Source organism: Podarcis pityusensis (assembly GCF_964106645.2).
Source record: "Podarcis pityusensis genome assembly, chromosome: 6".
Classification (NCBI taxonomy): Eukaryota; Metazoa; Chordata; class Lepidosauria; order Squamata; family Lacertidae; genus Podarcis; species Podarcis pityusensis.
This window is the reverse complement of record NC_138030.1, coordinates 72,808,255-72,832,635: the sequence shown is the minus strand read 5'-3', so window position 1 is coordinate 72,832,635 and position 24,381 is coordinate 72,808,255. Positions and strand designations below refer to the sequence as shown.

Genomic DNA, 24,381 nt, shown 5'->3' with positions numbered 1-24,381 from the left:
AGGAGCCCCCATCAGCTAAAGTGGTGCTTCAGGTTAAGAACACCTTCAGCTTAAGAACAGACCTCCGGAACGAATTACGTTCTTAACCTGAGGTACCACTGTGGCAAAAACAGACAGACCTCAGTGTAACACTCAAAACAGAAGTGTAACACTCAAAATGGAGCATGTTCGGCTTCCGAAAAAAGTTCGCAAACCGGAACACTTACTTCCCGGTTTGCAGTGTTTGGGTTCCTAGTTGTTTGAGTACCAAGGCGTTTGAGTACCAAGGTACCACTGTAGTAACATCCTTCACTAGCAATTGTCATGGACGCTTTCCACTTCTTTGTCTATATGCTTTTTTAAAAAGGTCTATTCTGGGTGCCATTTTCCATAGCAGATAGGATGATTAATCTCTGGCTCTGTGTGGGTATTGTTATAAAACGGGGATGGGCAACCTTTGGCTCCAGAGCCACTTGATGCCATCGGCTTAATTTCATGTTAATGAGGAGAATCTGAAGGTAAAGAAGGGGTGGGGAGGAGAAAAATGAGAGGACGGGAGAGCCAAAATGGATGGAGAAATTGAAGGAGGTGGTGGAGCCAGGGGGAGAAGGAACATTTCTGTGATCAGTTTAGACCTCTGCAAAAAATAAAAATAAAATCTATGTACCGGGAAGCAAGGAATGTTGGGTGGTGAGAGAGAAGGTGATAGTCTTGCTCAGTCCTATGCAAACTCACCTGAAAATAATCCCTAGGAGGAAATTGTTTCAAGAAAACATTTTATAGGCTATATGCATCTTTGGAAAATAAATAAGGCAGGAACTTGGTTTGGACAGTGCTATGCTGGTTGGCTCACACAGATTTTTTTAATAAAAAAAATGGTCAGCCTAGAGCAAATGTGGAAGTGGTAAAGCGGTTAAACTTTTTAAGAAGTTTGATGCACAAAACTGGAGTTTGGTCTCCATTACGGAGTGTTTAGCTGACCACTTCTGCATTCAGTGCGGGCTGGGAAAAGTCACAATCGAAGAAACGTCACTCTGAAAAGTTATAGGTGCAAAAGCGAGTTTATTTGAGCTGCGTGTTTCGTTGGTCATCATTATATTCCAAAATTGTTGACACCTGGCTTCTGCTTAAAGGAGAGGACAGGTTGAAATGATGATGATGATGATAATAATAAGAATAACAACAACAACTTATTTATATCCCGCCCATCCGGCTTGGTTTCCCCAGCCACTCTGGGCTGCCTCCAATAAAATATTAAAAATACAGTAAAAATTAGACATTAAAGACTTCCCTAAACAGGGCTGCCTTCAGATGTCTTCTAAAAGTCAGATCGCTGTTTATTTCCTTTACATTTGATAGTTCAGTTGGTTGGAGCTTGGTGCTGAAAACACCAAGGTCACAGGTTTGATCCAGCTGCATATTCCTGCATTGCCTGGGGTTGGCCTAGCTCAGGCACCCCCAAACTCGGCCCTCCAGACGTTTTGGGACTACAACTCCCATGATCCCTAGTTAGCAGGACCAGTGGTCAGGGATGATGGGAGTTGTAGTCCCAAAGCATCTGGAGGGCCGAGTTTGGGGATGCCTGGACTAGATCATCCTCAGGGTCCCTTCCAGCTCTACAATTCTAAGATATACATACAAAGCATTTTAACATTCCTATTTACAAAGCGTAGAAAAATTGAATTGAATGAACAGGGATGTTATTTCTTCCCAGTAATTTTACTACAATTGCAAAGATTTTAAAACAAAGACATAAAAAAGAATCTGCTCCTTTTGATATCTTTGTCCTTTGACAGCGAGAGTACTGTCTGATAGACTGACAGTGGTACTATTGCACTATCAGAAAGAGCTGCGGCGCCTGGGCATATTAAGATGCAGCAGGAGAGTCTGGAGAGAAACCCATGCTGTGTCCGGTGTATTAGGGATGACAGTATACTCTGATTATATTATATAACCAGATCATCTTTGAAATTTAGTGAATTTCAAAGCTACTTTCAGTACTGTTTGCTAAGCTAAGCTGATTATGGATCCCTAGTACTTACTTGGGTTTCTGCTACTACACTCTCAAGAAGTGGAGGTTCAGAATGTAGTCTGCTGCTTTCGCTAGGGGCTTCCGTTCTTTCAAATCACAAGTTTATTGCAACTCTCAATGGCACAGATTAATGGTCAAATTAAAGTTGGCGCGAAAGCAGCACGAGACCCAGTGTGAGGCCTTTGGTTGAGATAGTTGTACCCTCATCCTGGCTTGTTTGTACAGGTTGTGGGGAGGCGAGTGTGTGCATCGAGTGGTGGTTAACGCAGCCGTGCAGGAAGGAGCCATCCTTTCCCTTCTGAAAGAGGTGGCAGTATGCCCACTCCTGGAAAAGTCCTTGCCAGTGTGGTGTAGTGGTTAAGAGCGGTGGACTCGTAATCTGGTGAACTGGGTTCGTGTTCCTGCTCCTCCACATGCAGCTGCTGGGTGACCTTGGGCTAGTCACACTTCTCTGAAGTCTCTCAGCCTCACTCACCACACAGAGGAGGAAGGGAAAGGAGAATGTTAGCCACGTTGAGACTCCTTTGGGTAGTGATAAAGCGGGATATCAATTCCAAACTCCTCCTCCTCCTCCTCCTCTTCCTCCTCCTCCTCCTCCTCCTCCTCTTCTTCTTCTTCTTCTTCTTCTTCTTCTTGCTGGACTCTGCGGTATTTGACAGCTACTGCCTGGTCACCAACACGCCCCAAATTATTTTATTTACTTCTTAACATTTATATACTGCTTAATTGTAAAACAAAACAAAAAATCTCAAAGCAGTTTACGAGAAAAGGAGAACAATAAAATCATCAGTAGAAACAGTTCAAAACTTCTGTCTAAAACATTCAAATAACCAGTGCTTTTTTCTGGGGGGGAATGGGGACGCAGGGGTATGCATACCCCTGAACATTTTATGAATCTAAGTTTGGCCTCAGTGAGGGGCAGTATTTCAATATGAGTAAGAAAATGAGAGTACCCCCAAAAAATTTTTTAAAGAAAAAAAGCACTGCAAATAATGATAATATCTGTAATAAGCCGAACAAAGATTAACCACATGCAGGCATTCCACATATAAAGGCAGGCTTGTCTAAACAAAAATGTTTTTAGCACAGAAAATAGCACGGTGAAGAAGTATGGGTGCTGCTCCACTGAAAGATTGATTCCTTACAAACGATGTGGTATTTGTAACAGTGCTAGGTGCGCCTAGTGGAAATGCTGTATATAATAGTAACGCTAATATTAATGTGTGAAAGGCTGATCACTTGCCATCTGAACTCCTTTACCATATAATTGTATGACGGAAGAGGCAATGATAATGTTCATATGTATAATGGATTATAAGTGCGTTATCTGCGATTTGCTTAGGTTAGCGGAATAACTTGAGTAATGCAAGTAGTGATTTGTACACATCGTGTAATGCAGCACCATTGATGCCAGAACTATATGAGGTGTGGACAACTTTTACCATGCCCAAAGTCATTTCAATATGTGTTGGGCTATATAGATTCGCCCATATGCGTTGTACACTGCACTGAAGTTCAAGGAAGAAGAATAAGAAGAAGAGGAGTTTGGATTTGATATCACGCCTTTCACTCCCCTTCAGGAGTCTCAAAGTGGCTAACATTCTCCTTTCCCTTCCTCTCCCACAACAAACACTCTGTGAGGTGAGTGAGGCTGAGAGACTTCAGAGAAGTGTGACTGGCCCAGGGTCACCCAGCAGCTGCATGTGGAGGAGCGGAGACGCGAACCCAGTTCCCCAGATTACGTGACTACCGCTCTTAACCACTACACCACACTGGCTCTCAAGGACATGTGGTGACATTCCCCGAGAACCCAGAATAAGCGTGTCCACAATGAAGTTTTCTTTCTGGAATGGTTTGGCATTTCACTGCCAGGAAATATTTCCAGACATACTGGAGACAGAACATCTCCACTGATCATATGACAGCCAGTGTGGATGGTCGAAAGATTTATATATGGGCCCAATTCAACGAGCTGGTTAATATTACCTTTAAATCCCTGAATGTCTTAGGACGAGGTTACCTAGAAGTCTCCCTCCTTCCATATGAACTGTATTATGATCTGCTCTGGGGATGCCTTGCCTTGTGTCTGAACAACAGATATTGGTTGATGGGAGAAACTCATTGGTAGGCAAACTAAGGCCAGGGGGCCGGATCTGGCCCAATCGCCTTCTAAATCCGGCCCGCGGATGGTCCAGGAATCAGCATGTTTTTACATGAGTAGAATGTGTCCTTTTATTTAAAATGCATCTCTGGGTTATTTGTGGGGTCTGCCTGGTGTTTTTACATGAGTAGAATGTGTGCTTTTACAGTGGTACCTTGGGTTAAGAACTTAATTCGTTTCAGAGGTCTGTTCTTAACCTGAAACTGTTCTTAACCTGAGGTACCACTTTAGCTAATGGGGCCTCCCGCTGCCGCCATGCCGCCGCGGCACGATTTCTGTTTTCATCCTGAAGTAAAGTTCTTAACCCGAGGTACTATTTCTGGGTTAGCAGAGTCTGTAACCTGAAGCATCTGTAACCCGAGGTACCACTGTATTTAAAATGCATCTCTGGGTTATTTGTGGGGCATAGGAATTCGTTCATCCCCCACCCCAAAATATAGCCCAGCCCCCCACAAGGTCTGAGGGACAGTGGACCAGCCCCTTGCTGAAAAAGTTTGCCGACCCCTGCTCTAGAGATTATGGAATTCCCTTCCTAGGAAGGCCCAGTTGGCTTCCTCCCTGATGGTTCTTACTCTCTCGAAACGCCATTTTTCTCAGCAGGTACCCAGCCTTTGGAACTGGGGGTGTTTTTGTGGTGTTCTTACATTCCCATAAGTGGTGTGAAGCTTCATCTGCGGCTTGTATTTTTTAAAAAAATGTAAACTATTTAAATTATTTTATTGCCTTGATTGTTAGGTGGTGAAGAGTTTCATCCGCTGTTGTGCCGGCAACATTTTCTGGCGACACCCCAGGTGCATCTTGACCCCATCGCACCTGCTGCTGGAGGTGGGAGAAGCACTGGCAGCACCCAGATCTTGTGAGAGCATCACAAGATATCACTGGAACCCAGAAGCCGCCGCTGTCCCTATTTCTCCAGTGCCATTGGACCCCTCCTGTCCTTCCCTTCAAAGTGTTGGTGCTGACCTTTAAAGCCCTAAATGGCTTTGTCCCAGTATACCTGAAGGAACATCTTCACCCCCATCGCTCAGCCCGGACACTGAGGTCCACTTCCAAAGGTCCTCTTCTGGTTTCCTCAGTGTGAGATGCGAAGTTACAGGGAACCAGGCAGAGGGGCTTCTCCGTAGTGGCGCCCTTCCTTCAGATGTTAAGGAGATAAACAACTATCTGACTTTGGGAAGACATCTGTATCGGGAGTTTTTAAATGTCTGATGTTTTATCATATTTTTACTATTCAGCTGGGAGGCGCTGTGGCAACAGCGAGATCTGTGGAACTCCCTGTCTCTGTGTGCTTCATAGGTATGCTCACACTGCAGCTCAGAAAATTGCTTCCGGCTCCTTTCGGACCATGATATCCAGCTGAAAGCGAACTTCAGGGGAATTCGGTCCTGAGCACCAAACCAGACAATTGATCCTTGAGAAGTTATGGCATGGGGAAGACTGTGGGCCTGCCTGACATCCGCTTGATGGGTTGTCATATTTTGAAAAGTGAAAACCAAAAAGCCCTGAAAGTTGTTTTTAAGCCTTTTTTAAGGAAACCACCAAACTTTATTTATTTATTTATTTTACAAAAACACCAAATAACCCTTGATTTTTCGATGGACTCGCCTAAAATTCAGGGCAATTTCCCCTGAACATCAATCCCGCCTTTGAAATGCGATGTCCGGGAACATCCGGAAGCATGGCAGCCCCAATGAAGGGCGAAAACTAGATGATGGCATAGTGTCAGAAGAAAGCGACGGGCCAGATTCCTTACTTTAGCTTTTTCCATTTGCATCAACTGAGACCCAGGATATCCGCTGGTGACAACAGACCTTGTGCTCTCCCCGACGTCGATTCGGAATACCAGCGGAGTCCGGCCAAACCCGGACGGGTGGCAGCCCGAGCCAGGCCGGAAACCGACCGCCCAGAGGAAGCAAGTTCGGGAAAGGAGGGCAAAGGCGGGCGAGGGGCGGGAAGAAGCAGCAGCAGCAGCCTCCGCACATGCGCCTTTAGGTGGGTCGGCGTGATGCCGTCACGACGCCGCACGCAAGAGCCCCCCACCTCCCCCCGCTCCCTCCCTCGGCGTGACGCACGCCCTGGCGAGCCCGTGAGTTTTCCGTTATGATTATTATTCATTACGGGAGGGGTGGGAGGGAAGAGGGGAGGGGGGCGGTCTGGGAACGGGCGGGGAGGGCGCGCGCGGGAAGGAGGGAGGGGGGCCGGAGGGGAGGGGGAGGGGTCTCGTCTCCCTCCTGTCGCATCAGGGAACATGGCGGCTGCCTCCGGTGCGGCAAAGGGACTGCGGCCGGGCCGGGGTGAGTGGCTGGGGGAGAGGCGGCCTCGCAGGCGGGAAGATGGGCTCGTTCTTCTCCCCTCAGAGCGAAGCCTCGAACGGCGGGGGGGGGGCGGGGTAAGCCGCCGCCGCCGCCGGCCTCGTCCTCCCGCGGCTCCGACTGGGCCGGACACCGGAGAGCCGGGGCCTCCTCTGAGAAGGGTTTTCGCTCGGAGGAGGCCGCGGGCGCGGGGAGAGGAAGCCGGGGCGACCCCCCAGCTCGGGAAGGCCGTGGAAATAGCGAGGTCACCCTGGCAGCGGGTGGGGGTGAAACGGCCAGGTGAAACCAGGGGCTCCTCCTCGTCCATGGGGCGCCTTGGCTACTTTTGTTGGTTTCCCCCTCCCCACTTCCAGGTGAAAGTACCTGGGCCTCCCGGGTGCCACTTTCAAGCCCCCCCGCCCAAGCTTGGTTCCCGTTGCAAACGGCACCAGCACAAGGCCGCCGCTGCGCCCTTGAGTTTCGCGATCCGGCCGAGTTCCGCGGCTTCTCGCCGGTGGAAGCGGACTACTTTCTCCCCCGAAGCTCCCCTTTCAGCTCGCTGGGTCGGTAAGGCTCGCCTCCTCCTGCGAGCTCGGCAACTTCTGTAAACGTGCCAGGGAAGTTCTGGAACTGGAACGTGTAAAAACGCACCAGGGACAATAGTAACCGCTGGTACTAATCGGCAGCGGAGTCCCTGCACTATGCAGTTGCCTAGGGATGGATGGTGTCCCGAAATGTTTCCAAGCTCTTGTACACACACTTGTTGCTCTTCTCTTGGTCTGGCGCTCACATTGCAGGGCGAGAAAATGCCTCCACCGGCAAATCTTAACCAGGCACTTGCGATGTAACTGTTAGGCTACCAGAATGTGTGAGGGTGTAAATCTCCTGCGTTGTGTTTTGATGGGAGAACTAACGTTTGGAATTCCTTGTCCCCAGGTTGATGAATTTCAAGATGTGAAAGAACTCGGGCGGAAGAATTTTGCTGCTTTAGCGTAGGTAAGGCTTCAGGAGACTACGATTCTACGCAGAATTAGAAACGGAGATATGAAAGCCAGGAGCTAAAAAGCACCTTAAACAGAGGTTGTAGGCGCAGCAACGGAATGTCTGGGCGCACTTTTTTATAATACGAAGCTGAAAATGAATGAACGGCGGCTAAATCTTACGTTCATTTTTCACATGGTCTAGTCCTTTCCCTGTCCACCCCCCTAGTATTCTTAAGAGGGTCTCTTCTCCAGTCTTTGGAGAGTAGCTGGTAGTTAGGAGGCAGAAGAAGGTCCTCCTTTCCTTCCACACTGCGGTTTTAATTGGAAATCTTAGGTGCAGTACTGTTTCTGGAGCTCAGAAGCTGCTTGCACTGAAGAAATTCCCTGTCGCAAAATGTGCCCAGAACAATGGGACTTTTGATCACTGATTCTACGTACTTCCTGGTGTGAAAGTCGTACGGCAAGGAGGACTTGAAAATCCTTGACAAAACAACATAAGCTAAAATGTAAATTAAAAAAGCTGTCAATTCACCAAAACAATGCAGAGCGCAAAGAAAAGGTCAATATGACAATCCTTTTGCAACAGTAGAGATGGTACTAGTGGATCAGTAGAGTTTTTAACATAGGAGCTCTGGTTCATATTCAGGTCACTTCATAGGCTTGGACACACTATTGGGCAAGTTACTGTTTTCTTTGCATGTTACTTTACCCTAAGTAATATAAGGTGTGAGATAAGAAGGGGAAAAGTTAAAAAAGGGGCTGAAAACATGAACCTGAATCACATCCACATTATCAGGAGTGACACATGAAATTTGCCAGTCTTTCAAAAGTTAATTCAAGAAAGGAAAAACAGTTTTAATATGTAGCTTTTCAGTTACAGTGGTGCCTCACGTTACATACGCTTCAGGTTACAGACTCTGCTAACCCAGAAATAGTACCTTGGGTTAAGAACTTTGCTTCAGGATGAGAACAGAAATCGTGCTCCGGCGGTGCGGTGGCAGCAGGAGGCCCCATTAGCTAAAGTGGTGCTTCAGGTTAAGAACAGTTTCAGGTTAAGAATGGACCTCCGGACCGAATTAAGTTCTTAACCCGAGGTACCACTGTATTTGTAAATTGAGAGTAGAGGAGAATCTTTCTCTTATTCATGTTTTGGGGATTAATTTAATAATAACTGGAAATAAAGTAATATTTAAAAGCAGTATGCAAAATTAAGGCTCAAAAGTGATGTGATAGTGGGCCCATTTGTGGAACCTTATTCAGAAATACAGGACACAGTTTCAGATTAATGTATAAGTAGCACACCTTAAACCATGACTTGGGAATATTGTCATGGTTTCCTTAAGATGGCTGCTAAAGTGTGTACTTAGTGTAGTTTATCACATCAAATTGTCCACAAGATACTGAAGTTCTTACGACCCTGGATGTACCAATACTCTTGACACATGAGTATATTTCAAAATACTGGTGCTGCAAGGAAAACTACTTTTTCATACTTGATGATGCTTTTATTTTTTAATTGGTCTGGGTAGGTAAAAGAGATAGCATTGTGCAGCATTAATGTGTCAGAAAGGCTTTATTAAAAGTAAGAAGAGTTGTCCAGAAGTAGGGTAGATAGACTAGGAAGGTCTGGATTTGAGTTCCCGCTTAGATACATAGAGATGTGATTGGGGAAACATGCATCTCAATTACTTTTACTTACTAATTCATTATTCATTTTGAATGTGAACAGAGCCTGCTTTGCTCTTAAGAACATACGAATGTAAGAACAGCCTGCTGGATCAGGCCAGTGTGTGGCTCATCTAGTCCAGCATCTTGTTCTCAGAATGGCCAGCCGGATGCCTGTGGGAAGCTTATAAGCGCAACATGAGCACACAAGCACTTTCCCTTCCCATTTCCACCAACTGACATTGCTGCCTCCAACAGTGGAGGTAGAGCATAGCTATCATAACTAGCAGCCATTAACAGCCCTCTCCTCCATGAATTTAATTCTCTCTTAAAGCCATCCAAGTTGGTGGTTATTACTGCCTCCCGAGGCATAGTTTCACTATGCACTGCATGGAGAAGTACTTTCTTTTATCTGTCCACGAAAGTGACAAAAATATTTGAAACCTGCTATTCCAGGAAAAGTCATCACTGGCGAGGTTTGCTGCCACCTTGCTATCTGCGGCAAAGTCATGATTTGCCTTAGTGTTGTGCCTGCACCTGGGCTTGTAGTTTTGCTCCTTCAGAAAAACCACAAATGATACACAAAAAACAAACTTCATGGTTTGTCTTGAGTGAGATAAGCCATAGGCCTGAATTTAGATGTAATGCTGAGCTAAACCATGACTTAGCTCACATCAGTGAGGGAGGAGTGCACTGACTGTGATCCGGGAACCCACATTTGCTTTCTCGCTATACCATGATTTTGCTTAGTGTTAAATGTGAATGGGGCCAATAACTTTAGCATGTGTTGGGATTAGCAAAAACCAAACCACAGAACTAGTGAGCGCAATGGCCAAATGGGCTGATTACTAACAGTATTCATATTGCCTCTAGAAGGTAAACTAAAAAAGCAGTTTAGGAGTCAATGTTTTTGTTAGTGTTTGTTACATTCCTCGTTTCCTCATAAATTATTATTTATCCCTAGTGTTCAGAAGCATTGGAACATTCATTACATTTATGGGACTGTGAACCAATTTTTCCATATCATTAAGTCAGAATTTGGTTAAAGTCGTGATTTTTCTTTAAAAAAAAGAGGAGCATCAGAAGATCATGTTTTCAAATTTGCATGCCTTTAAAAAAAAGTCAATTAGCATTTCTAAGAGAAAAATAAACACTCTTGGATGTAACAGTCACTATAGTGCTGATAGGTGCTTACTTGAACATTTAGAATTCAAGCTAAAGTATTACTTCAAATGACAAATATAACACTGATTCTTTTATTTCAGTGAAGGATCTGAGAAAAATAGTAAGACATGGCATATACTTTCGGACAACTTTGTATTGTGCTGGTGGATTTAAGTCTTGCTTAGTGAAATTTAGCCAATACTTTACAAACTTGGCAGTCTCTGTGCTTTCCAGATTAAGACTAGAAGGCATAGAGAAGTGGAAATGGTTGTAGAATGCATTGCTGGGCATCTTGTCTCCTTATGTATTTATCAGGAAGAGGGAGGGGACAAGAGATGCCAGCCAGAAACTCCATGCTGAGGCAGCTCCTAGCCTCTGTGTTGCCACTTTCTTTTCTACCTGAAACAGTTCCTCTGTGTATGAAACTTAGCCTTTTACTTTCTTAGCCTTTCACTTTCAGGCTTAGACTTCTAGTTTTAGGACTGGTAGGAAGAAAGAATCACTATACACCTGTAATAAAGGGGTGTGTTTTGTAGGTAGGGCTCAGGACTTTTCCCTCATCGCAGAAAGGGAGAGAGCCTGGGATATAGTCTTCTGGCATGCAAGCAAGGAGTTCTTCAAGGTTCAGAGGAAGAATTGGGACACAGTAGTTGATTGCCTGGGGACAATTCTTTTTCGCCATTGACAAATGACTGTCACAGCTGTGGTAAGGCAGTGGCAGCCAGAATAACGGAAGCATCTATGTCATCAAAGGAGGGCAACCATGGAGAGAGGCTTGGATCAAAAGTGCCATTCACAGTCTCCTCTTATCTTTGGGGGCTCATTGGTTGCCCCCCTTCAACAGTAGCCTCTTGCACCTCCTGAAAAGAGCTTTTGAGACCCTCTGAAGGAGGGCCCTGTGAGGGGCCTCTATCACAGGAAAACAGGCAAGCTGCTTCATGTGTATGGAACTGTTTTTTCTGTGTGCAGAGACTTTGGTTCTCTGCCAGAGACTTGAATGCATACATGTGCCATGTTGGTTTTGCTGCATGCTCATCAGAGCTTAATGTTTATAACATTGTTTTAAAAGCTTTGGCTGTTATAAAAAGTACTAAATACATTGTACAGGAACATCCCGCTGTTAATAACAAACTGCTTTAAGTTGCAATGAAATATACAGCTTTATACTCTTAGGCCAAAATATAAAGGCTGAATAGCTAATCTCCAAACTTTCCATCATTTTATCTGCTGTTGTGATGTCAAAGTGTCAAGTTACCTCCTGCCTGGAGGCTGGAATGGAGCTTTTTATGTTTTTTTTTCTGTCTCCCAGCTGCTGCTAATAGATGGCAAATGTATTTTCAGAAATCACACAATTTGCCGATGACTGGGCTGTGGAAAGGAGGAGAATGATTTTCTGTTGTACCACTTTCTGTCCTGTTCTGTGTAAATATCCATTCACTGAATAGCTCTAGAGTTAGGCAGTGTTTCTGATAGTATTTGTAGTGATTGTCTTGATTCTTGAAAATTTCAAGCCATGGCTGTGTATTCAGAAGTAGCTACTGTGTTAATTAGTCATTGCATATACTGTAGGTACTATGACCAGTTGTAGTGGTTACTTGTGGTACTTTATGCCTGAGGTTTTCAACCTTTTTGGGTCCACGGTTCCCTTGATGAACTGCATTCTTTCTGTGGCACCCCTGTGGGGCTCAGGAACCCAGTTATGTCTCCCTTTGTCTGCAGAGCTGGCAGCCTATCACCCTTTTTCAAACACCCTCCCTTGTGTGTTCCCTCAGCCTCCTATTCCCTTTCCCTTGGATTCCTCTGGGCAGTCCCTGGTGTCTGAGCTGCTCCATCCCACCCCAAAGAGAGGTGCCTCCTCACAGGGCATCAGAGAAAGCGGGGGAAAGAAGAGGGACAGAGGATAGTATTGCCCGTGGCACCCCTGACCATCATTCAAGGCATCCCAGGGTGCCATGGCACACTGGTTGAAAACCACTGCTTTATGTTTATAAATCTACACTTTAAATTTGTTGTTGTTGTTTAGTTGTGTCCGACTCTTCGTGACCCCATGGACCAGAGCACGCCAGGCACTCCTGTCTTCCACTGCCTCCTGCAGTTTGGTCAAACTCATGCTGGTAGCTTCGAGAACACTGTCCAACCATCTCGTCCTCTGTCGTCCCCACACTATAAATTACAGGATGACTGATGACTTTCTCCTGTAGATCTGTGATGGGGTACCAAAAAGAGACTAGAGTTGAGCTGGGTTTGCCTCCTAGAATCCTAGAATTGTACAATTGGAAGGGACCCCGTGGATCATGTAGTCCAACCCCCTGAAATGCAGGAATCTCATTTAATGTTCCCATGTCAGCTGTGGAAAATTATATTGGCATCCTTATTCATTTTAGAAATGAAGAATCCTTGTTGAATCCTTTAATGAAGATACAGCTTCAGGAACGCCCATCCTTTTACCTGTATATATTTCTGGGAAGAGGTCTCCCTTTCAGTGGTAGTAAATATAGATGAGAGTGGTTGGAGATGGCACTTGCCTACCAGTCATCTCACCCTGCAAACACTGAGCTTTTGTCATTGCACACTTAGTTTTCACTTAGGCTTTTGCAGCAGCTATTTGTTGGGTGTGTGGCAGAGCTGTGGTAGCTGTCTTACGCAGGACAGCAAGATGGGTGAGTGCTGAAAGCGAATTCCAACTGCTAACATTTGTACAGGTGTTGATGGAAGGCAGTTTGCTTACTTCTTCTAGAGGTCAGACCTTGGTTATGTAGTGAGTTAATTCTGCATAAGCTGTAATTGCAGGTTAGTCTAAGGTTCCCAGATTTTTTTTCAATGAATCCGGGGACACTTTTCAACTTCCTACTAAATAGATGGATTTTGTCAGGGGACTGATTTGTAAATCCGGGGACTGTCCCCAGGAAACGGGGACATCTGGTAACCTTAGGTTAGTCTTCTACCATAGACAAATCTTGGAATTTTTTCCAATTTAAGGATGGTATAAAAATCTGATAAATGTCAGCAACTAATTGCCCTGTAAACTAGCAGTGTGGATAAATAAGAATTCTTCCTCAGCCCATTCATTTTCTGTTGATCATTAGCAGCCAGAGGTGAATTGACATTTAAAAATACTATTGATTTCAAGATTCAGATTTTGACTGCAGAATTTCAGCTTTGAAATGGATAAAATTTAAACGTGCCTGACTTAGGAAAAGGGGAAATCAGGCCTTTGCTGGGAAGCCTCAGGAGACATTTATAGTACCGTATTTGGCATCATGGTGCTTTCATTATGATGCATGGATATATGGAGGCCTGGTTTGGTTGCCAGAGCAGAGAAACCTGCTTGTGTGGCCTGCCCACTTTTGGCAGCCTGGTACACAGTTCATCACGATATTCTTGCTTCATACTATATTGGCGTGTTTTTATAGCTAAGTAGGAATGAACTCTGAAATATATGTTTAAGTTAATCATATAGTTACTGAAATCTTCTGGGCATTAAAATGTCAGGAATTGTACAATGATAGAAATGAAAATAAGTTAGGATTTATTTAATCAGATATTGCATGTATGGTTGAATTGTAAAAAAATACTATCATTTGGAAGGGATAAACATCAAACTAAAGCTTAATACAGAATAAGCACTGGTGATAGAATCTATTCACAGCTCAGCAGTATCTAAGGTGGAGTGCCTTTTGGAAATGAAAAAGAACATTTTTGTAGTAGTTTTTTCAGCAGTCCAAGTTGGTAATTCAATTGAGAGAAGCTGAATTTTAATATTTAGAACAAAATAAAGTCATGAAATGTTTTCTTCTACTACAGATAAAACATTAGTCAAATCTTGCTTTGTCTTCTGTTGATTTTGTAATGAATTACTTACAACTTTACTAACTCTTGTCTCAAGCTTCCTACAGTTTTTAGATCTGCTGCCTGTTGTCTTAAGTGTCTTCTGGTTGCCTCATAATTTTCCACTTTGTTCTCTTGCTTGGTTTTCATTGTTATATTTTTATTTTACCTTCTGATCAAACTTATAAAGCATTTTTCTCATCTCTTCACCACCTTGTCCATCATTCACCACCGTTCTCCATCATTCTCCTTTTATCTGATTTCAGTTACTCTTGGGTAGTGAGTTTGTAGGCAAAACATACCAGTTTTGTTTGTATTCAAATGCATAGTTACCCCCCAAGTGCTGTACAGTTAATGCATATGATTAATAATCTTACTGTTGTTACAGCACATTGGAGTGTTCATACCACTCAAGATACATTACCTTGTAATTTGGATAGATCTGTATCTTGTGTTAGTTAGCTGGTAATACTAAAGTTGAGTTTTTGTGTTGTTCCTGGGAGTTGATTGGAGGAGTTACTTTGAATATAGGACAGTGAATGTGGTAACAAATATGGTATAGACTTGCAAAAAATGCTGCTTGCGAGTCCCCTCTCCCCAATTGTGCTGGGCTTGGGTATGCTACAAGCATTTCCAAAGGGATGAGGCATTCTCTTCAACTCAGAGGGGTGGGGCCTCAACCTTGCAAATATGCTGGGACTTGTAGGCATCCTGAAGACATTGGCTGAGCTGCTGGAACATGTCAGAACAATCTGTGGAAATCTCATACCAGTTAGCGATTGATGGGTCTATATATGGCTAGTGGGAAGATGACTGGAGAAGCAGGAAGGCCTGAAAGCATAGATTTTTAGATTCTATGGATTTTTGCAAGCTTCCAGTTGTAAGTCAGATTTTGAGGGGGTAATTGTAGCCTACAATAGGGTAAATGAATAGTTATCTTCAAATTTCCTAGTTTACCAGAAGGAAGAAAAGTGGGTTCATTTTAAAATTGGAATAGTTCTGTTCTGCAGTAGTGCGTAGTTGAAAAGCAGATGAAAGTTGCGTTAGATAGAAATATTCTTTGGTGTAAGCTTATAGAAAAATAGAAAAGAGCACAAGTTAATTATTGCCACCTTCAGGTTTAAAGGGAGAGTGCAGTAAGAAATGCAGAATCGTCAGTGTTTGATACAAAAAGAAAATGGCTACCAGAAATGAGTGCTGGTGCAGCAACATGGCTTGCTGTAGTTTTTTATGTGCTGCTTCTACATCTTTCTGATGGTTTTGTTGTAAATTCTGATATAATTTGAAAAGAATTACATATATGTTGTTTTGGTATTTTGAATTTTGTAATAAATGACTGATTCTACTGTAGAAATATCTGATTCAGATTCATTAATTTACATAAAGTACAAGGAATTAAGTCTCAACCCTGAAAGATGCTGGATATCCATTTTTAATCCATTGCTATGAAACAAAGCTAGATGCTGATCTTTTGGATACATTTAAGCATCTTAGGAACATCATAAGGTTTCTGTGGCACTGTACCTAGTTTATTTCAAATATATAGTTAAGCTTAGAAAATGTTGATGGTGAAAATGAAGTTTCTTTACATTACTATAATCAATGAAATAGCCTCTTCCTTACTTGCAAATGGTGTAACCTATCATTCAGTGCCTTATCTCCACCTCATTGTTGAGGAAATTTTTTCTGGAATATTTTCCATTGATTCATTTCCCCCCTTGAAATATGCCCATTTTTACAAATAAATGAAATCCATCTATAACCATGAATACGGATTCCAATACAATATTAGCAAGCTTGGCAGCTTCCAAATTAATAATTCCCAAGCAGTTATTCCTAGGAATTGTGTGAGAAAGTGTGTGTGTGTGTGTGTGTATGTACATTTTGTAGATATCTAAGCAGGGATGAGATACACAGAATAATCCAAACCAAGTAATGAACTCTCAGGACTGGCTGTGCAGATAAAATGAGAACCAAGCTGAAACTATTATTTCATTTCCTAACTACAAGTGAAAGCAAAACTGAAACTAAAATTGTGATTGCTATTGCTTTCAGCAAACACCATGAAAAGAAATTGACATTCCCAGTGTCTCTCTTTAGGGCCTGTCCCCAGACTTCCCTTTAATGTATTTGCTGCCACCACCTAAAGACTTTGGGAGCTCCAGGACTTTCACTCTGTAATATTACCCATATACCTTTTGAACTATTGACATAAGTTGAGACATATTTTGGTTTATAATACACTCGGATTAGAGCACAGATCAGGAAACAAACATTTATTCAGTTAGTGAATGCAATAAACAGTCATTAAATGCAGCATTCTTATAGCTCTAGTTTTCTGATTTAACCGACTAAACACGCTAGCAGCTGACTAAACACCGACTAAACACGCTAGCAGATATTTTATATCTATCCCAGTTACCCCAACTCTCCCTTAATTTGCCCTTGTGCTAGCCAGCACTAATTAACTGTCAATTCCTGCCTGCCACTCCCTGCCAGTCATTCCCTTTAGCTCTGCTTAATATTTCATTCCTCCACTGTTAAGTCAGCCTTCCACTTAGATGTCTGGTCCAGAAACTGCTATGTGGCCATGCACGTAATTCTGCAGGTAGCGACTGTGAAACTTGAGGTGTCCAAGTTGGATTATAACTCTGAAGTAGAATTGTGGACAACCATGATACATCATGCACAATTATTTTGGTGTGCTAAAATTGTTGTGTTAGTAGTTTTCCCTGCCTTCATCCCTCCCCCTCTTATACAATGTAAGGGAAGTGCAAACTATCATCTTTATAAATTTTTTCAAGTTATTATTTCCTTGTAAGGTTTTGAGTTTCTTTAACATTTAAACCACTTTTAAGTATAATAATGTGCCTGATAAAATATGTTGATTCAAAAACTTAAGAATTACCTCATGCTAATTTTATAAGTCACATGATGAACATGTTAGAATTATGAATTTTCCAATTCAAACTCCCTACCACTTTAAAAATCTATTCTATTTTAAATTCAACTATGGAAGAAACTGGATATCTGTTTGCAAATTAAGTTTTTCATTATTGATGCAAAAGAAGCATGTTTTAAGAAGGGAGATGCCAAGAAAATATGCCACTTAAGAGTTTTAAGCGCAAACATATAGATGTATCTGCTTAGGTAAGCTGACTTTGTGCAGATCAACAGTGGCCACATTTGGCATAACACTAAACCATAGTTTCATATTTTGTGAAGAAATTAGCTGTTTCCTGGGCTCTGGCATTCTCATCCCACTTAGCCAAGAGTTTGTAAGCTTTTGCCTTGCAGTATAAGAATCTTCCCATGTTGTCCAAATTGGGGGTAGTGATTTAACACTACATATGGTTTGTTTTGGAAGAGTCAATTACAGCATGGTTTAGGTAACTATTACGATAGACAATAGCCATCTTTGGATATAATGCTAAGCCTTGGTTTAGTGCTACATGAATAAACCTTCCAGACTTGTGTGATCTCCACTCCGTGAAGTTAGCTTTTTCTAGAACCAGTTAGCGTTAAACCATGGTCCTTGGTTTTGCCAATGAAGAAGCCACACTTAAGGAGAAGTGGTAAAAGTTTTGAATTCTGCTTCTAGACCACGGAGGGGAGGCGAGGAGAGGAGAGGAGGGAGATGGTAAATTGACATTGATGATAGGTTAATTTATGTAGAACAAAACTGGGGGCAGGTAAAGATAACTTTCAGATGGAGGACTGGATTCAAACCTGGCCAGCCTTCTGTGGGTAGCATTCTGATGGTGGACGGAAACTGTGGGGCCAAAAGAATTACATACGTTTTATGTTTAGTCTTGAGGAAAATGTATGTAAAATATATAACATTTTAAGTCTAACCAGCTGCTACGTAAAACCATGATTTAGCATTGCCGCCAAACATGGCCAATGTCTATGGCTAAGTTACCTAAATCATACTCTGATAGATCCCTTTAAGTCATAGCCAATGGGAAATAGTGTTGCCTTAATAGGCACAGTAAGATGAGAGAATACTATACAGTGGAACCTTGGTTCTCGAACTTAAACCATTCCGGGAGTCTGTTCGACTCCTGGAACAATTCAAAAACCAAGGTGCGGCGTTCAGTTGGCTGCGGGAACTTCCTGCACTCAGGCGGAAGCCGCGTTGGACATTCAGCTTCCGAAAAATGTTGGAAAACTGGAACACTTCTGGGTTTTCGGCATTCGGGAGCCAAAACGTACGAGAACCAAGGTACAACTGTATTGCATACTCTTTATTCTCCATGTATATCGGGAGTAGCCAGTTTGGTGTACAATTCCTGTCATCTCTGATCATGGGACTTGCTGGAGGGGCTGATGGGAGTTGTAGTTCAAAACATATGCAGTATACCACAGTAGCTGTCCCTGGTCTGTAGCTTCAGTCTCGATCCTCCATGTTCTGTGTCAAAGCAGGATTATTGCTGATTCACTGAATAAAGCTTTGAAAGGATTTTAATTCTGTTGTTGCCACTGGTATCTTGATTCCTTGGTTGCATTCTGGAACATTTTGTTTTTTTCATCCTAGCATTTGATTAAGTACTGCCTAAAATAACAGGTTTCTATTTCAGAAAAACTCTGAAAAAAAGTACTTCTGTTTGTAAAGAAACGTGTATGTACTTCAGCAGGGCTGAAGACTGATGGGTACTCAGGATACTTGAGCATTAATCACCATATTCTTCTATAAAATGTAGTCATTGGAGAGTTGGAGGAAAAACGTGTATATAGAGGTTTCAATAATGGGATAAATGTTTAGGTATAAATATTAAGAAAATAACTTATGTGGTGTTTCATTGTTGGTGAGATTGAATGATTGCATATCCATTTGTACAGCCTGTGTGCCTATCAGGGGTATAATAAATTTGCTTTCAGACAACTTTATCATAGTCTTTTATTTACTGCTTGTAGGTTTGTCTTGGTATTGGATGCAAACTTGCAGCTTGAAGAGGGAGAAGGCAAACACAGGTAAGCAGTAAAAACTTCTACAGGTTTGTATTTCAGTTGGAATAATAACTAATGAATATTAAGAATCATAACTAATTTCTTTTCTCTCGTATGATGTTATATTTCAGGTTTACAGATTTCCCCTTTTTCATAAATAAACCATAGTGAAGAAATAAAATGCATGAAGTTTTCATTAAAGCAAATGTTCTTGCATATAATCATCTCTGCAAGAAAGCCATTAGTTTTCATTATGTGATTATTTATTTGTATACTGCCCTTTATGAAGATACAGGGCAACCCAAGCAGTTTCTGTGCCAAAACGGTGCCTAAACCCTGATTGAAATGGATCTAAAAAATCAGTTTCCTCCCAAGAGTGCCTGGGTATGGTCTGCGACCACCTGCTCAAGAACCTTGCCCAAGAAAGGGAAATGGGCCACTGGCCACTAGTTTCTTAGAATTTCCAAATCCAGTGAGGGTTTCTTGAGCAGTAGTTTTACCACTGCCTCCTTCAAGCAGGCAGGTACCACCTCCTCTTGCAAGGAGGCATTAATCACCTCTCTGGCCCAGCCAGCTGTTAGATCTTATCAGTCATGGGGGGCAGGGATTCAGAGCGCAAGCGGTCACCCTGACTGATTCAAGCACCTTGTCCACATCCTTGAGCCTTACTAACTGAAACTTGAAACAACACAACAGGACTAGACAGTGTTCAGATACCCCTTGAGATTAATCTGCTGTCACAGCAGATTTACAATCCCAGTGGATGCAAGCAATTTAATTCTCACAGTGCTTTGCAAACAAGTCACAGTGCTACCTTCAATTCTGCCACCTCCTTCAGACCAGACTGTAAGCGGCCCGCACTACCTGGAAAAGCTGTGCCAGAAGGCACAAAGAGGATGCTATGGAGGCAGCACAGTATGCCTTCTAAAGTGGACTCTATAATGAGCCCTCTCCAGTGTTCAGTTGCATTTGACTGGAGTTTACCTGCACTTGTGTTTAAGCTGTCTCCCAGCTTGTTTCCTTGCCCTAAGCTCTGGACTATTACCAGGAGGCCAAGTGGGCTCTGTGAAGTGGGAAAGGGCGCTCAAAGGCCATTGTGTCAGCATCCTGAGCAATTTGGATGTTCCAGAGGTTGGCCAGGGCTTTGACAGGAGTGGCAGGCATATCAGCAGGTAAACCCTACAAAGATGTCTGGAAACCCATTGGCTCCATCAGCCTCTGAGAGTGGAATATCCTAATTGGCCTGTTGCAGAGGAGAAAAGGTGCTGAAAGCCTAAATCTTGCAAGAAGTGATCTGACCATCCCGAGGGACTGATGTCAATATCCCCCACTTTCAGATGGTTGAACCCCTTCCTGCTGGGTTGAGAAAACGTCCCAAGTGTGGCCTGCTACATGCTTTGGGCCGGTGACATGTTGGGATAGCCCCATGGTCGTCATGGCGGCCATGGAGCCACCCCAGAGCCAGTTGCCTCAGCATGAATGTTGAAGTCCCCCAAAACCGGCAGTCTGGGAGTCCTCAGCACTACCTCTGAGACTGGCTCTGTCATCTCAGGCAGGGAGATTGTTAACAGCAGGGTGGGTTGTAAACCAGCAGAATCCCTAATCTGTTCCAGTTGCCCAATGCCAGGAACACACACACAAGATTGCCTCCCCTCCTCTACCCAACTGGACAGTGAGCCTGGAAAGAGAAAGAGAGAGAATTTCTATAGACCACAAGAACTCCCTCTCCCCAACCTTCAAGCCTACCCTGATGCTGCATCGAGTACCCAGGTGGGCACAGCTGAGTGAGACTTGTTCCACCCACCCAGGTCTCTGTGATACAGACCAAATCTGAGCTGACCTGTCATTCAGCAACAACAGCCCAGTCGCTGATCCAATAGCTGGCTGATAGGACAACCACAATTCCCCATGTTGGAGAAGGGACTGTCGCACAGCACAGTCACTAACTGCCTGTGCTATGTGCCCCCTACCCAACCTTCCCCACCCTCCACACCATACCTTCCCCCCAGAACCACTGTGATTGGGGTTGCTCCTGCTCTTTCTAGCTCCTCTCCTTCCATGCAGATCTTATGTTCCCTTACTTTAAAAAACAGCAAACCCTCAAATGTAACAACTTACAAGTTAAAAGCAGTTAAAAACAATTTAAAACATTTTAAAGAGGGCAATAAAAATATTAATAAAACCCTGCAACAAAAACCCCTGTTCAGCCACTTCAACTTTTTGTAGCTGCCCCCGCCCCCGGGCAAGGAGCAGGTCATCCAGGACTCACAGCAAGATGGCAGTTTGCATTTGGATGGCAAGTGCAAATCCTTCTGCAGCTCATTAACCATGACACCTGCTTCCATAAAACTTACGTCAAGCTATAAGTTCTGAGGTGTTCCAACAATAGTTTAAGTGTTAAAACAAAATAATAACATTAAAAGCCAGCAGTACTTAAAATGTGTAGAAAAGAATAAATAACTGGGGGGTGTGCCCCAAAATAATATTTGGCCTGACACCCATGCATTCAGCAGAATGTCTTCTACTAGTTACTACTAGTTACATTTACATTTAGTTACATATTCTCTGTGCTTTGTTTGGGCACTGACCCATCAGTGGACCCATAAATCCTTTTAACCTGGAATTGCTGAAGTAGTCTACTTTTGAACATACCCCCCACCTTAGTTATAAAAGCTAATAGTTATTGATGCCATCCAGGAATTTCTCTAATCCCTTGTTTTACCAACTGTTGATAGAAAATTGATCGTACCAATTTGGTATTGTAGTGAAAGGTACCCAGGAGGGCCATCCAAATAAAATAATTGATGGAAGTTATTAAGCCATTTGCATTTTATTTTTTAAAATCCCTTTATTGAGACCTTCCCTTGTCCAATAAAACAGTCTAGTTACTAATAAGTACTGTGGTCAACAAGGCTCAGACTAAAGTACAAAAACCTACACAAACTGTGGAGGTGTCTTAGTAATCTCAGTTTTTAAAATGTAACATATTGTGCCATAAACCATGCATATAAGATAGTTATAGCAGCTGCAAAAGTATAACAGTGCAGTAATCTTGAGTGTGAACTTCTAGTGACCACAGCAAATCTAGCATACTTTGCAAACTTATTGGACATGACCTGAGCATTTTCTAATCAACATGACTGTTTGCGCTGGGTAGACAGAATTGTTAAATGAAATGCATTATTGCTGTGATCTTCTCATTGCATCGTCTGAAGAGACATCATCTGCCCCTGTCCTTTATATCGGCGTCAGACTTTACCAGTTCTGAGGCTATCTCTCTTGACATCCTAAGAAAGCTATGTGTGTTGACTCAATCTGGTTTTGATCTACCATAGATCTACTGGAAAGAGACTTCTTTTGAGATCTTCACATTGTGTGTTGTCTGGCTTCTATAGGCATGAAAGCAGGCCTTGTCTACCATTGTTCAAGTGTTGCTGCTGCTGTATTTATAGTGTGTAATGATTTTTATCTTTCGAAAGCTTTTGGTGCTGTTTTACAGTTTGTTTTCATAATTTCATAATTTGTGTTTTCTTCAGATTATAATCATGTTTTTATATATGGTACTGGGTCACTATTTGAGGAAGGGTTGTTTAAAAGTTGAGTAAATAAAATAAGTAAATATTAAAACAATATTAGCTGCTGCTTGATCATGAGTTTAGGATTGTTTGTGGAGACCATTTAGATGCATGAGTCCATATCACCATTAGTTTTATTGTAATAAAGGAGTAGGCAATTCTGATTTATTTATTTCATAAAATTTATACACCACTTGATAAAAAGAACACTATCAAAGTGGTTTACAGAAAAGTTAATCTGAGATTGATTGTATACACTACCCTTCATTTATTTGCTATATTGCTTAAAAGGGTCAAATCTTTTTGAACTTCAAAAATGTTGTAGTTGGCACTAGGATTTGAGGGCAAGGAACTTTGGGGATATTTCTGTTTTTTTGATGTGCTAAGCTGAGTTAGGTTTTTCTTTGCTAAGCCTCTGGCATACTGGTGATGTTATCAGTTGCTATATTCTATTCAGAAAATAATAAATCTGCTCTTAGTTTCTTAGCCTGTGTATGGCCTTGTTTTTGAGCTTATGGGGCACTTGTCTTCACCACATTTATGTCTACCAGTTATGTTCAAGATACAATCACAACACATGTATGACGTACTTTGTGGGTTTGGATGGTATGTACACCATCATTTTCATTCAAATGGAACAAATCTGTTCATAAACGGTAACTCGCAAAGCATTGTGGGAGAGTGCAGAGCTTGTGCACACAGGCATACTTGTCTCCTGCATTGGCAGTTCGGCATTGACAATTCTAATAAAATTTGAGGACTTTCTCTATTGTTTCCTTTGAAGGATGCCAGTGACATTTGGCCCAGAAGTGTTGAGGTCAACCCTCAACAACACATTTTGCAATTATCTTTCTGTGCGTGGAACAGTGAAAGATCCTTTACTGTATTAGAAGTTGCCATTAGGTCTGGCTTTCAGTTGAGGTGAGTGTGCTGGTTGTCCAAAAACATTTTTGCAGATACAGTTACATTCTTAAGGATTCCAAAACCCGGATCAGCATGTTTTGCACAAAATGAAAGTCATGATGAAATAAACCCCAGTATTGCTGGGTCAGAAGGAAGGTTGTAACTGGAAAAGAGTTTGTAACAGGTTTTATAAACCCGTGAGGTATAGATTACTAGTAAATAAAAACTTTAAATACGTTTCACAGCATCACTTTGACCCAGCACCTGATGTGCATGGTGTACACAGGGGTAAAATTGACCTCAAAAATCACAAAAGTAAACGCTTCAGTATTTCACTGAAGTATGGAGACTCCCCCTCCCCCCCGAAACACCACATGGTAATTCCCAGGTTGACATAGTTGAGGGCTACTTGGAATATGGAGTTGTGGAGAACAGACACAAAAGTTTTATGTAATTTCCAGTGCTATTGGGATGTATATAGCCCCGTCTCTTGGCCAAGGGGTAAAGCCCTATACGCTAATGGTTATCTCCACATTAGTCCTTTTCACACATTATTAATGTGTTGGGCTCTCACAGTTTCAGGGTGGAGTGCAGCTACTCATTTTGCCTTGCCAGCTCTGTCCTCTGATTGTGTTGCGCATAGCTGTCTGCAAGGAAACCCCCTACGCTTCAGCAGCTTCTCACACATAGGAAATCCGTGGGATTGGGAACACTGGTGTCCGGAATGCATCAAGCCTCTGTCTGTGAGATGCTGCTTGTGCATAGAGATTCCACTGCATACAACCATTCTTAACATGTGGTCTTTGAGGGCATGGCATAGTTAGAGTGGAGCTTGAAACCGTGATTTTCC

At 42.7% G+C, this 24,381-nt stretch overlaps 1 protein-coding gene across 9 annotated transcripts in view; it reads left to right on the top strand.

Moving 5' to 3' along the window:
* Positions 1-4,941: 4,941 nt before the first annotated feature.
* Positions 4,942-24,381, top strand: part of ZNF644 (zinc finger protein 644) — a 78,036-nt gene continuing 58,596 nt past the window's right edge. For 4 of the 9 annotated variants that reach the window (XR_013987210.1, XR_013987211.1, XR_013987212.1 and 1 more), the window contains exons 1-3: positions 4,948-6,258; positions 7,400-7,459; positions 19,021-19,077. The gene's annotated coding sequence lies outside the window, so the exon portion shown is untranslated. Of the gene's footprint in view, positions 6,259-6,367; positions 6,467-7,399; positions 7,460-19,020; positions 19,078-24,381 lie in introns of those variants that run through there. The other 5 variants (XM_081008538.1, XM_081008537.1, XM_081008539.1 and 2 more) reach the window with 5 other exon arrangements.